This window comes from Cynocephalus volans, chromosome X (genome assembly GCF_027409185.1).
Source record: "Cynocephalus volans isolate mCynVol1 chromosome X, mCynVol1.pri, whole genome shotgun sequence".
Classification (NCBI taxonomy): Eukaryota; Metazoa; Chordata; class Mammalia; order Dermoptera; family Cynocephalidae; genus Cynocephalus; species Cynocephalus volans.
This window is the reverse complement of record NC_084478.1, coordinates 133,479,717-133,493,629: the sequence shown is the minus strand read 5'-3', so window position 1 is coordinate 133,493,629 and position 13,913 is coordinate 133,479,717.

The window sequence follows — 13,913 nt, the reverse complement described above, 5'->3', positions numbered from 1 at the left end:
CAAATTAGGTCATTAGCCTTAATGAGATACTCAGATCTGAACGTGTACATAAGTACCTTCATTCATAACCTACCTACACAGATATATGAGCAGGGCCCACTTTATACTGCAATGCATTTTTGGATATTGTGTTGTAAATGGTATCATCATAAATTGGATACTGTTTTTCCAAGGTTATAATTGGGGGAGGGGGGAGTTGCTCCTGACAAAGGACTTACCTTCAAATAAATCATAGCTACGACAAACCATATGTCGTAAAAGAAGAAATACCTCAAAATAAACCTCTTCAAAAATTAAAATAATGAACTTTATTTATTCATGTGATAAACAGTTATAAAGGACCTTTATGTTTTAGACATACATTCTCTTTGTCCTGTATTTGTGCATAAATATTCTGTGCAGTTTATTTTACAAGGGTCCTCAAAGTACATGTAGCACAGGACACAGAAAACCCAAGTCTCTCATTTATGTTACTAAAATAAATAACTTAGCCATACTAAGCATTAAATGTTTAACAATTGTTAAATTAGAATTTTGAAAGGATTTTATAGGGTCATTTTGACATGAGACTCTAAAATACTGCTCAAGGAAGTTTGTATAAGGCCTCCTTTTCTTTTTCATAAACTTCCTTGAACACTAATAAGCATAGCACCCAAAGCCTTCAGTGTCCAAGAAAGAAAGGTTTCTTTAGAAGCTAGGCCACAGCTTTGAACACTGGAGTAGCTACTTTCACTGCAAGAAAGAATTGGGCCACTGCCAGACCCCTTCTGGGCCTCACATCTCTCAGAATCTACAGTCTGTGAAGTCTTCCAAAAGGGTCATATTTCCCACAACGTGCCTCTCAGCCTTACACCTTAGAGCCAGCTGTAGCCTGGCTTTATATCCCCCAGTAGGGCCAGACACATCTAAGAATCACACCACTACCCCACCACCAATCACTCTGCAGAGCACAGATGAGAAAATGCATTGGTCCTGCCACTGCTTGGATCCTCCCATACCAAGCAATTTAAGATACACTAACAAAACAACAGCTCCCACCTCCAGTCTCAAATACAGCCAAATTTGGAGAGGCCTGAGAGCCCCCTGTTTATCAAAAGACCATCAGGGCTAACCGTCTAGCCAAACTTGTGATGAGCCAAACACACCATGCCCCTGTCATCACCCAATATATAAGCACCCTGTTCCACTTACCTGCTATGTGACCTTGGGCAAGTCACTTAAACTCTGTGCCTGTGTTCTCATCTGTAAAATGAAAGCTCTACTTCATGAGGTTGTTATGGGGATAAAATGAGATGATCCATGCAAAGCACTGTAAAATTGTTATTGTTACTATTAAGTTATTATTATTGTTGTTGTTGTTGTTTCTCTCCTCTAACCACATTCCCATATTGCCCTGTGCTTCTTCTTCCTGGACCTGACCTCCCACTTCTAACTTCACTTCCAGGTGCTTCTGCTGTGCCTCCTGGAACACCATTCCATGATTAACAAATTCTTCTACCATCCTCATACTCATCCCTGAATAACCACTGACATTCCTGGCTTTCCCAAGAGGATGGAGCATCCTTACAGCCCTTTCCAGTGAAAGTGATTTATACCAACACACCATATGTACTGCAAAGTCAGGAGGTGAGGAGGGTATCCTCTTCTAGCCACACTGCAACTTCCAGACCATTCTTCCTCCACCCTCGGGTAAAACCCCCTGATCCTTCTTCTTCTGAGTTTCATGAATGTGGTCAGACCTTGACTCCCACCCTTTGCTGTCCTCTACTCATTCATTGAAGATCCTGGCATCTGGTTCACGGCCCCCCCCACTCCCAAGTTGTTAAGCACTGCAAGAGAAAATCACAGAGTCGAATAAATTGGTATCACTCTGAATTTGTGTTTGCTGACCTCAAGTGGACCTTTGGTATTTCTGGAGATTCCTGTCATGTTTTCAGCTTACTCTCTCATTCTCCCCAATGATACTTCCCAAGCTTCTCCATTTTCCTCAAAACTCCAACTCCTCAGCAGCCCCGAATAATTTACCTCCTAAAGATAAGATAAAAGACTCCAGATGGAAAATCAGCTTCCTACTACCAAACTAGAAATATATTCACAGCCATCCTTTCCTACTGTTAAAATGAAAGATATGCCTCTTCCAATCTAGGTCTAATTCCTCCATCTGTGTTCCAGATCCCATTCATGTATGGGTCTCAATAACCTAACTCAACCTATTATTACCTCTCCCCTATATTTTCAACCTCTTCCTCTCTACTGGCTCTTTCCTCTCAGTGTTTTCAAAGGAAATGAATGAATATTCTCACATTATATAACATTCAAACACAGACGACTGTAATAATAGCTAATGTTTATTGAGTTAGTAAGTAGTTACCATTAGTACAAGGGTACTGCAAAAAGTTCATGGAAAGACTGAATGAAAAGATAATACGAGGGCTAAGTGGTTAGCTCAGTTGGTTAGAGCATGGTGTTACAACACCGACACCGGGTCAATGGTTCAGATCCCTGTACTGGCCAGCTGCCAAAAAACTAAACTCACAAAAAATTAAATTAAATCAAATTAAAAAAATAAATAAAGGATAATATGAATCTTTCCATGAACTTTTTGAAGACCCTTTGTATTTCAATTTTATTGATGAAGAAACTGAGGGAAAAGGAGGTTAAGTAGCTTGCTCAAGATTACCCAGCTATGAAGTACCAGAATCTGCATTTGAAAGCAAGTACAGTAGTTACAACTTTGTGCTCTCCAAATCACAACACTTAAAATCCCCCTGTCCTTCCTTCCTCAGCTCTTCCCTTCCCTCTCCATAGGTAACAACTAGTGATAGCACCAAAAAAATTTTGGTGTATTTACATATACATTGTACATACGTACTTTTAAAAAACATTAATGGGATCATACTTTGCATGCTATTTTGCTTTTTTCACTTCATGGGTGAAATTCATCTTGGAGATTTTTCCATCTCAGATGAGAGATAGAGAGGGAGAGAGAGAGAGAGGAAGAGGGAGAGGGAGATTTCACTGCTTGTGATGGCTGCAGGGCATTCCATAGTACGTATGTACCGCAATTTATTTAACCAGTCCCCTTCTGACAGTCATCCAGGCATCTGAAAGAGAAGATTGAAGATGGGATGAAGCCACAGAACTCCATTGTTCCTCAGACCTTCTATTGCCCACACTTCATCAGGAGTCAGGGCCCTATGTTATACCTATCCTACTTCAGAAGTCCTCAACTGCATCAACAGGGGGTCAGTGGAGACCCCATATACAGCCCTGTCTCTGGTGGAAGTCAACAACAAACTCATACACTGGAACTAAAACCACACCTCCTTGAGGTTTTCACACTCCACCAACATTGGTCAAGAGAAGGCCCATGTACTCCAAGTAAGGGCTCAGAGTGAAGCAAATGTCAAGCTTCCCCAAACTTCCTCTATCAATAGGAATCAAGGAGGAGCTCCAGACACCCACTCCTTCCTATAGCCTCACCATCATTACCTACTGTGAGTCTCTCAGGGACTGTTCTCATTAGAACATCTGTCTCTATTTATGACGGTCACCATAAGAAGCCCCAGACTCCCAGGCGGCCCCTCATCTAACCTGCTCTCATATCCATTTGGCTCTTTACATCCTCCGTTCTGTCTCCATCTCCCAAGTTTCCCCAACAACTGAAATCTTTCCACTATACATTCTGGAACTCATATCCATCATCAGGAAAACCTGTATTCTCAGCCTCCTTTCTGTGTGCTCCCTTCATCTTACTCTAAAGGAAACCTACATCTTCTCTGCAGTCATTGCTTCCCTGCAGCCCTCAAATGGTGAATGTTTATTCTCCCACAGGGTGGGGTAGGTGTCCTCCTTATACTCTATTGACACTTCCAGACCATTTCCCTCCCTCAGACTTCCTGCTATGAATTTCATGTCAGCAGATTATATTATCCATCCACTGCCCACTCATTGTTGCTGTCATCTGCTGACCTCTGGATTATTCCTCTTCATTCCTCAGTTTTAATTCCTGGGATACTGTCACCCTAACACTAGTCCTATTGTAAATATTGAGTGTGTCAAAATGCACTTAATTGATCCTTCCAACATCCTTTCCTCTCAACTCCTTGAACTCTACTCTTCCAATGATCTTGCTTGCTCTCCACCTTATCCCAGCACTCTCTCATGGTTATACCCTACATTTTGTCTTTAGTAGTAACTGAAACCCCATCATAATCTCATTTTCATGTGTCCCATTCTGACCACCACCTCCTCTCTTTACACTCACTCACTCTAGTACTGACTCCCACAATCCTTTGACCCCCACACAAAACTCCAATCCACTGATCCTATCAACTGCTCCCTGTCCCTCACCCTCCTCACCCCTCAGTTCCCTCCTTACCCAGCTTGCATTCCCTGGCCAATCATTACAAACACTCCATTTCGTATACCCTCAAGTCCCTTTCCTCCTCTCACTTTCATGTACTCACTTGGCAAATCTCCAACCTGATTTAAATACAACCCTGTCCACTCTGTGCCTAGATCCAGAGAGCTGAATGTGGCTGGAGAATAATACACAACCATGCTGACTGGCTTCATTTTAAATTCATGATTATTGATCTTAAGTGGGCCCTTAATTCTTCCTGACAATCATATTATATATTCTTAGACCAGTGTTGTCCAATTCACTTTTTTCAATGATGGAAATATTCTATAATCTGTGCCATCCATAATGGTGCCACTAGCACATATAGCTACTTATATTTACATTTAAATAATTAAGTGGAACTTTAAAATCAGCTTCTTAGTCATATTAGCTACATTTCAAGTGCTCAATAGTCACATAGCTAGTGGCTAATTATTGGACAGTGCAGCATAGACCAGTCACTCTCCCACTCCCCTAGATAGCTATTTCTCTCTTCCAACCCCCAACGCCTTCCACAGACTCCATCTATCCACTTATAGCAACATCTGTACCCATACATTGTCTTTTCTCATGTTGCTATAGATCAGTGGTTCTCTCTTGATACAACTTCTCTCTCCTGCTCCATTTATGTACTCCCATTATAGCAAAACACCTGTAAAGACTTGAATATCTCACTGTTTCCAATTTCCCTCCTATTCTCTCTTGAACTCACTTCAATTAGGCTTTTGCCCCAACCATTCACCAAAATTGCTCTTGTCAAAAGTAATCAATGAGTTCCACATTGTTAAATCCAATGGTGCATTCTCAGTTCTATTCTTACTTCACCTATCTGCAACACTTTACACAGTTGATCACTCCTTCTTTCTGAAAACACTTTCTGGGCCAGCCCGTGGCTCACTCGGGAGAGTGCAGTGCTGATAACACCAAGGCCCCGGGTTCGGATCCCATATACGGATGGCCGGTTCGCTCACTGGCTGAGTGTGGTGCTGACAACACCAAGTCAAGGGTTAAGATCCCCTTACCGGTCATCTTTAAAAAAAAAAAAAAAAAAAATGAAAACACTTTCTTCAATTGGCTTCTTTTGGACTTCCTCCTACTTCAGTGGCTGCTACTTCTTGGACTCCATCACTGATTCCTTCTTCTCTCCCAGAACCCGATCCTTGGTCTTCTCTTCCCTGTCTACACACCCTCCCTTGGTGATCTCATCTAGTCTCACAGCTTTGAATACCATTTATATTTCCAGCCTAGATCTCTCCCTTAAACTCCAGACTTGTATATCCAACTGCCTATTTGAGTTCTCCACTTGAATATCTAAAAGATATCTCAAAGCACATGTCTGAAACTGTACTTCTGTTCTCTCCCCATTCTGCCTCCCACACACATCCCCAAACCTATTTCACCTACTGCTATGGTTTAAACGTCCTCTCCAAATCTCATGTTGCAACTTAATCTCCATTGTAACAGTATTAAGAGGCTGGGAAATCCAACTATGGTATTTGAAAGGTGAGGCCCTCATGAATGGATTAATCCATTCATGGATTAATGGGTTATCATGGGAGTAGATTTGTTGGCTTTATAAGGAGAGGAAGAGAGCAGTGAACAGGCTTTTGTCCTCTTGCCATGTGATGTCCTATGCTGCCCTGTGCTGCCTTGGGACTCTGCAGAGAATCTCCACCAGGAAGAAGACCCTCACCCGATGTGCCCCCTTGACCTTGGACTTCCCAGCCTCCAAAACTGTAAGAAATAAACTTATTTTCTTTATAAATTACCCAGTTTCAGGTATTCTGTTATAAGATACAGAAAATGGACTAAGATAACTCCAGTCTTCAGTTGACAACTCCATCCTTTCATGTTCAGACCCAAAATCTTGAGGATTTCTTCGATTCCTCTCTTTCTCTCATATTACACATTCAAGTCATCAGCAAATCACACTGATTATTCAAAATTCAACCACTTCTCATAGCCCCCACAGCGACCATTCTGGTTTAAGCCATCATTATCTCTTGCCTTAATTATTTCAATAGCCTCCTATCTGGTCTTCTACTTCTATCCCCTATCACGATCTACTCTCAACACAAATCAGATTTTCCTATTAAAAATGAAAGTTAAAGGGCCAGACTGTGGCTCACTTGGGAGAGTGTGGTGCTGATAACACCAAGGCTATGGGTTCAGATCCCTACATAGGAATGGCCAGTTAGAAAAAAAAATTTAAAAAGTTAAAGTCTCTTCTAGAGCACAGCCTTGTAACACCAAGATCAAGGGTTCAGATTCCCATAACGGCCAGCTGCAAAAAAAAAAAAAAAAAAAAAAAAATTAAATCTCTGCTCAAACCTCTCCAATGGCTTTCTGTCTCATTTAGAGTAAAAACAGTATCTGTACAATACCTTACAAGGTCTTTAATTGTCTGGATTCCTGTTACCTCTTTGATTTCATTTCCTTCTACTGTCCCCCCACCCCTTCTCTTAATCTTCTTCAGTCACATTGACGTCCTTGCTATTTTTCTAACACACTTGGCATGCTTATATCTCAGGGTCTTTGCACTGACTCTTCCTTCTACCTGGAAAATTCTACCCCATATCTCCAAATGACTAATTCCCTCACCTCTTTCAGGTCTTTGCTCAAATATCACCTTCTCAATGAGGCAATGCCTTATTCACCCCATTTAAAAATGCCATCTGCCCTCCTATCCCTTTTACTCAGTTCAAATTTTTCATAGCATGTATCACCTTCTAACATATTATGAAATTTATTTGTTGATTTTGTTATTATTTATTGTCTCTCTTCTCAACTAGATTGTAAGCTTTGTGAAGGCAGGGAGTTACCTGTTTTTGCTCACTGTTGTATCCAAGTTCTTGGCACATGGTAGACGTTCAAGAAATATTTGTTGAATGAATAAATGAAATACTACTTCAGCTACCATCAAAATTCCCTTTTCTCTGTAATAGCAACAATCCTGGAAACAGTTGTCCATACTTACAATCAAGTTTAACACCATCAGTGACAGGTCATATTGATAGCATGCACCCTTGATACGATGTGATGATAATGGCACTTTACTTTTTTGATCTTCCTCCCAGAAATCCACAACCCCTGTCTAACTAAGAAAAAAGCATCAGGCAAGCCCAAATTCTACAAAATATCTCAACAGACTGAAAATTGTTGAGGTAATCAAAAACAAGGAAGGTCTGAGAAACTGTCACAGTCGAGAAACCTAAGAAGACACAATTTCTAAATATAGTGTGGTATCCTGAATGGAATCCTGGAAGAGAAAAAAGAACATTAGGTAAAAAAAAAAAAAAAAAAAACCAAAACTAAGGACATCTGAATAAAATATGGACTTTAGTTAATAATAATCAATATTGGTTCATTAGTTGAGACAAATGTACCATGGTAATGTTAACAATAGGAGAAACTGGGTATGGGGTATATAGGAAGTCTATAATATTCTTTTTTTAAAAAAACATTTTGAAGAACTGATAGACTGTAATATTCTCGTATGTTTTCTGTAAATCTAAAACTATTCTAAAGAACTTTATTAAATGTTGGAAAAATACCCTATCAGAATGGCTATAATCAAAAAGACAAATAATAACATGTGTTGACACATCCCAGGATGTGGAGACACTGGAACCTTCATTCATTACTGGTGGGAAAATAAAATGGTGCAACCTTTTTGGATATCCAAAAGAAATGAAAACATATGCTCACACAAAAACATGCACAAATGTTCGTAGCAGCATTATTCATAATAGCTAGAAAGTAGAAACTACCCAAATATCTTAAAATTGGCAAATGGATAAACAAATATGGCATATTCATACAATGGAATATTATTTGGCCGTAAAAAGGAATGAAGTGGGCTGGCTGGTTAGCTCAGTTGGTTAGAGCATGGTACTGATAACACCAAGGTCCAGGGTTCAATCCCCTACCAGCCAGCCACAAAAAGAAAAAAAAAAAGGAATGAAGTACTACAACAAGGATGAGCCTTAAAAATATTAGGCAAGTGAAAGAAGTTGGTCACAAAAGACCACATATTGTATCCATTTATATGAAATATCCACAACAGGCAAATTCATAGAGGAAGAAAGTAGATTAGTCATTGCTAGGGTATGTAGAAAGGAGGGAATGGGGTGTGCTGGTTAATGGGTACAGGGTTTCTCTTGGGGGTGATGAAAATGTTCTAAAATTAGAATGTGGCAATGGTTGCACAACTTTGTGAATATACGAAAACCATTGAATTGTACACTTTTAAAGGGTAAATTTTATGGTGTGTAAATTATATCTCAAGAAAGCTGTTATTTATTTGTGTTTGTTTGTTTGCATATGGCAACTGGCCAGTACAGGGATCAAACCCTGGACTTTGGTGTTATCAGCACCATGCTCTAACCAACTGAGCTAACAGGCCAGCAAGAAAGCTGTTATTTTATTTTATTTTATTTATTTATTAAAATGATGACCGGTAAGGGGATCTTAACTCTTGACTTGGTGTTGTTAGCACCACGCTCTCCCAAGTGAGCTAACTGGCCATCCCTATATAGGGATCCGAACCCATGGCCTTGGTGTTATCAGCACCACACTCTCCCAAGTGAGCCACGGGCTGGCCCAGAAAGCTTTTATTTTAAAAATACCCTCTCTAAGGGACTTTAACCAGAAAAAAATTCTAAGGATATCGATTTCTTGGGTTCTTTTTCTATTGTTAATTTCTAATGTTACTAGACTGTGATCAGAGAATATTTCTTGTATGATTTCTACATTTTTGCAGAGGAATAAATGATTCATTTTTGAAAATGTTCTATGGGTATTTACAAAGAAAATACATTCTATGTTTGTATAAGGTAATCTCTCGAATATATATAACCCATATTATATGTTATGATCAACCTTGGTAAGTAGTGTTATGAACTTTTCTATTTCCTTACTTACTCACGTGATCTATTGTTTTCTAGAGAAATATTTTACCTCAAATGTGTCTGAAAGTCTGCCCAGCAATCCTAGTACATATCTTGTCAAGTCATTCTGAATTGTTTCAAACGTTTTCCACTTTTCTCAAACTCTTCCCACCCTACACTGCATCCTACTTTATACGTAAAATAGAAGGGAAAATGAGATTGCCCTCATCTGCTTGCTACCAACCATATAACTATTGCTATGTTTTAAATGTTTGTCTCCTATAAAACTCATATTGAAACTTAATCCCCATTGTAATAGTATTAAGAAGATGGAAAATATGACTATGGTATTTGAAAGGTGGGGCCTTTAAGAGGTGATTGTGTCATTAGGGCTCTGCTTTCATGAATGGATTAATCCATTCATGGATTAATGGGTTGTCATGGGAGTAGGACTGGTGGCTTTATAAGAAGAGGAAGGGAGACCTGAGCTAGCATGCTCAGCCCCCTCTCCATGTGATGCCCTGCCCCACCTTGGGACTCTACAGAGAGTCCCCACCAGCAAGAATGACCTTACCAGATTTGCTCCCTCAACCTTGGACTTCCCAGCCTCCAGAACTGTAAGAAATAAATTTTGTTTCTTTATAAATTACCCAGTTTCAGGTATTCAGTTGTAAGCAACTGAATGGACTGAGACAACTGTCTACTTCCATACCATTCCATTTAACTTTTCTCATTCATAAGGCTAGGTCATAAGGAAACCTTGTAGCTTCCACCTGGGCATCTTAGAACACTCACTCTTGGACCATTGAGGTACCATGTAACAAGTCTGTCTACCCTGAGTCTGTCATTCTGTGAGGAGACTCTAATTGGCCATGTAGAGAGGCTGTTTGGAGAGATACATGACCAACCCACTCCCAACTATTCTAGTTCCTATCCATTCAAGTCATCCCAGCTGAGGCTCCAGACATCATGAAGCAAAAATGAGCCATCCCTGATGTGCCCTGTCTGAATTCCTGACCTAAATAATCATGAGACATAATAATAAATTATTGTTTTAAGCCACTCTGTTTTGGGGTTGTGTGTTATGCAGAACTAGATTACAGGAATAGTCAAAAATGACCCTTATTTTGCTAAATCTAATAGACATGCTTTCATCCTCATTTACTTGACCTGTCAGCAGCCTTTGTCACAGGTAGCCATTCCCTCTTTTTGAAACATTCTCTTCCCTTGGTGTATCTGACACATCACTCTCCTAACTTTCCTCAGCCTTCTCTGGTAATTCCTTGTCCTCCTTTACTCAACAGTTAATGTTAACATTCAACTTGGTTACAGACTCTCTTCTCACTTTATAATCTCTGTTTGGGTAATCTCTTACATATCTGGGACTTCAATTACCACCTGTTCATATATCTCACAAATTTATACCTCCAGATTTTCTCTGAGCTTCAGACGTTTTTATACAAATGCCTACTATACTGCTCTTTTTGGATGTCTCAAAAGCACCTCAAACTCAACACATTCAAAAGCAAACTCTTCTCTTCCTCCTCTCCCCAAAACTAAAACCAAAAACAATCATGTGGTCCTCTTGTAGTGTTCCTTAACGCAGTAAATGGCACCATGATCCACCCATTCTAAAAGCCAGAAACTAGGGAGTCATCCTTGCTATGTCCTCTCCCTCATCTTCATGTGCAACCCACCCTGAAGCCCTTTCAATTTTGCCCAAATATCTCTTAAAGCTTACTTGTTCATGATGTCTACCACTCCCACCACCCCTGTCTAAGGTATCTTCTTTTCTTGTCAGGAGTCCAGTAATAGCCTTCTAATTCATTTCCCTGCTTTCACTTTTGCCCCTCGTACAATACTATTTACAGACAGCTTGGTCTTTTTCACTTTGAAACTTTTCAGTGATTCCTATTGTTCTTAGGATAAGGACAAAATAATTAATATAGCCTCTGAGCCCCTGCATAGCCTCAGCCTCATAAAATTTTCCACTTGCTGTCTGAGCTCCAGCCACAGTGGGTCTCTTTTGTCCTTCATATGCACTGGGCTTTCTCCTGCCACAGGGCTTTTGCACATGCTTTCCCCCTTCTGCTTGGAATGCTATTTTTCCCTCTTCACTTGGTTAACTCCAATGTACTCTTCAGATCTCTGAGCAAGTTTTGCTTGCTCAGGGAATCTCCCCTGACCTCATAGCTCTGTGTACCTCTCCTAGAGAGCACTCATCACAATTGTAATTTTACATGTATTTGAATAAATTTTTGAGTAATATCTATCTCCCTGACTAGACTGTAAGCTTCATGTGGTAGGTACCAAGGTTGTTTTGCTTTCTACTGTGCCCGTAGTACCTAACACAATGCCTGATACATAGTGGGTGCTAAATATATATTTGTTGGAGAATGGGAGAGGAGAAAGCAGGAAAGGGATAAGGACAGAAGGGGGAAGGAGGGAATGGAGAACTAGAGAGGGGGATTTCCCCCCTATGATGGGTTATTTGTAAATTTTTATTCTCATTGTATTTCTAACAGACTTTGCTTTATATATCTCTAATTCACGCTGTCATGTGCATAAAGGTCCACAACTCCTACATGTTCTTGTTAGAGTGAACCTTTTATCAATATTAAATATCCCTTTGTCTCTTAATATCATTTGCTCTGAATTCTATTTTTGTCTGATTCAAATATCACTTCTTTTTGCTAGCATTTGTACAATTCAAAGTTTCATCATTTCTTTGTATGTTCTTTTTCGGACTCATTTTTCATTTTGCTGTAACACACGCTTGACTAATTAACAGAGGTTCTGAATAAGTCTGAAATGTGTTTTGAATATTCTCTGAATAGGTCTGAAAATTAGAAATGTGTTTTGAATATTCTCTGAATAGGTCTGAAAATTAGAATCTGAAAATGGGAATTTTGTTGCTTGTATTATTTCACTCCCCCTCTCCCTGCCCTTTCCATGCAGGGTCAATTGTTCCATTTATCCATTATTCATTTGGTCCTTCTCTTTTATGCTGTAGATTTTCTCCAAATATTTCTGGTAATCCTTCGTTGTCTGTGCATATTGGTGAATAAGAGACAAATCAATTACCAACGATAGCTTGCCTGGGGTTCCTCTGCCTGTGTCCCCTGACTGAACTGTCTCCTGAGGGTGAGGGCTCTGTTTAAGTGGGTTGAGTGTGTTGACCTGTCAGGCTTCTCTTTAAGGTGAGTGGGTACAGGAGACAGAAAGCCCAGTCCCCTCTCCCTGCAAATTGCCAAAACGATTTTACAATGGCAGTAGAGGACTTCAGTGTTTTCCTCTCCTAGTCAAAGCTGCTTCTTTTGTTTTGTTTCCCCCTATATTTTCTGTAAGTCCAGATTACATCAAGGTCTGTTCTGTTTTGTTTTTGTGTTGTTGGGTTTTTTCCCCTATAATCCTACCCCCACACTAGCAAACTTTTGGAAGCAAATATTTCTTTTTCTTTAGTGTGAAATTCTAGGTTTTAACCTTGGAATAAATTGGAGGAAGGAGGAGCAGGGCCTGTAACAGAGGTGCCCAACTGGCTCTTCTTTCTGAATGTCGTTCCTTAATTAACTGGAGGGGCCCCTGCTCTTTGCATTTGTTCATTCTGAAATTTGATTTTCTCTGGATTTACTCCAGTAATTTTCTCTTGTAGGTTTTGTTTAGGCTGGGTTCCTCCTTCTAGCTTATCAATATGATTCCATCTGATTTCTGTCCTCAAGGGATTGTTCACAATTTCTGGACTGCTGATTGTATGCTTTCCTTTAATTACACCACTCTTGTTCCTTTTGCCATTGTAATAATCTAAGGGATTTGGTGAGGGGAGGATGGGGACAAAGTTACAAGTACTTAGGCTGCCATCTTGATCTAATCTACCCAAAGTCATTTTCTTATGTGAATTTGCCTGAGGCAAGGAGAGCAGCCAGGGCTCACTTGTAGAGGCAAGGGGAAAGGGCTTCTTCCAGTATTGCCTTCTGATTACTCAGGACTTCTGATTAAGACCCCTTTAAGACTTGGAAATGTAGTATGTGCATATCAATGCTTCTGAGACAGCCAAGGCTGTAGCTAGCACATAAGGCCCCTTAGGAGTGGGGCCGGCCCGTGGCTCACTCGGTAGAGTGCGGTGCTGATAGCGCCAAGGCCCCGGGTTCGGATCCCATATACGGATGGCCGGTTCGCTCACTGGCTGAGCGTGGTGCTGACAACACCAAGTCAAGGGTTAAGATCCCCTTACCGGTCATCTTTTAAAAAAAAAAAAAAAAAAAAAAAAAAAGGCCCCTTAGGAGAAATTAAAAACCGGCATGACCTTCAGAGCAGAAACATTGCAAAATCAGTGCCCCCTTGGGGTAGATTAATTAGAAAAAGGCACCCCTTTGGATAGGCCAATTATAAAAAAGCTTGTTTTCCTCTGCTCACAGTGGCATCCCTCCATTAACGCATAAGGCTTCATTGATTAGCAGAGTATAGGCTAGATTTTGTTCCCCCACACATAGTCCCTGTACCAGGCACAGACTGCAGAACCATATTATAGAGAATAATAGCCTCTGCCAGTGCCGATGACAATGCCCATACAAGTCCTCTGTCCTTTGGGGCTTCTCTCAACTTTACGCACAGGGCTGAGA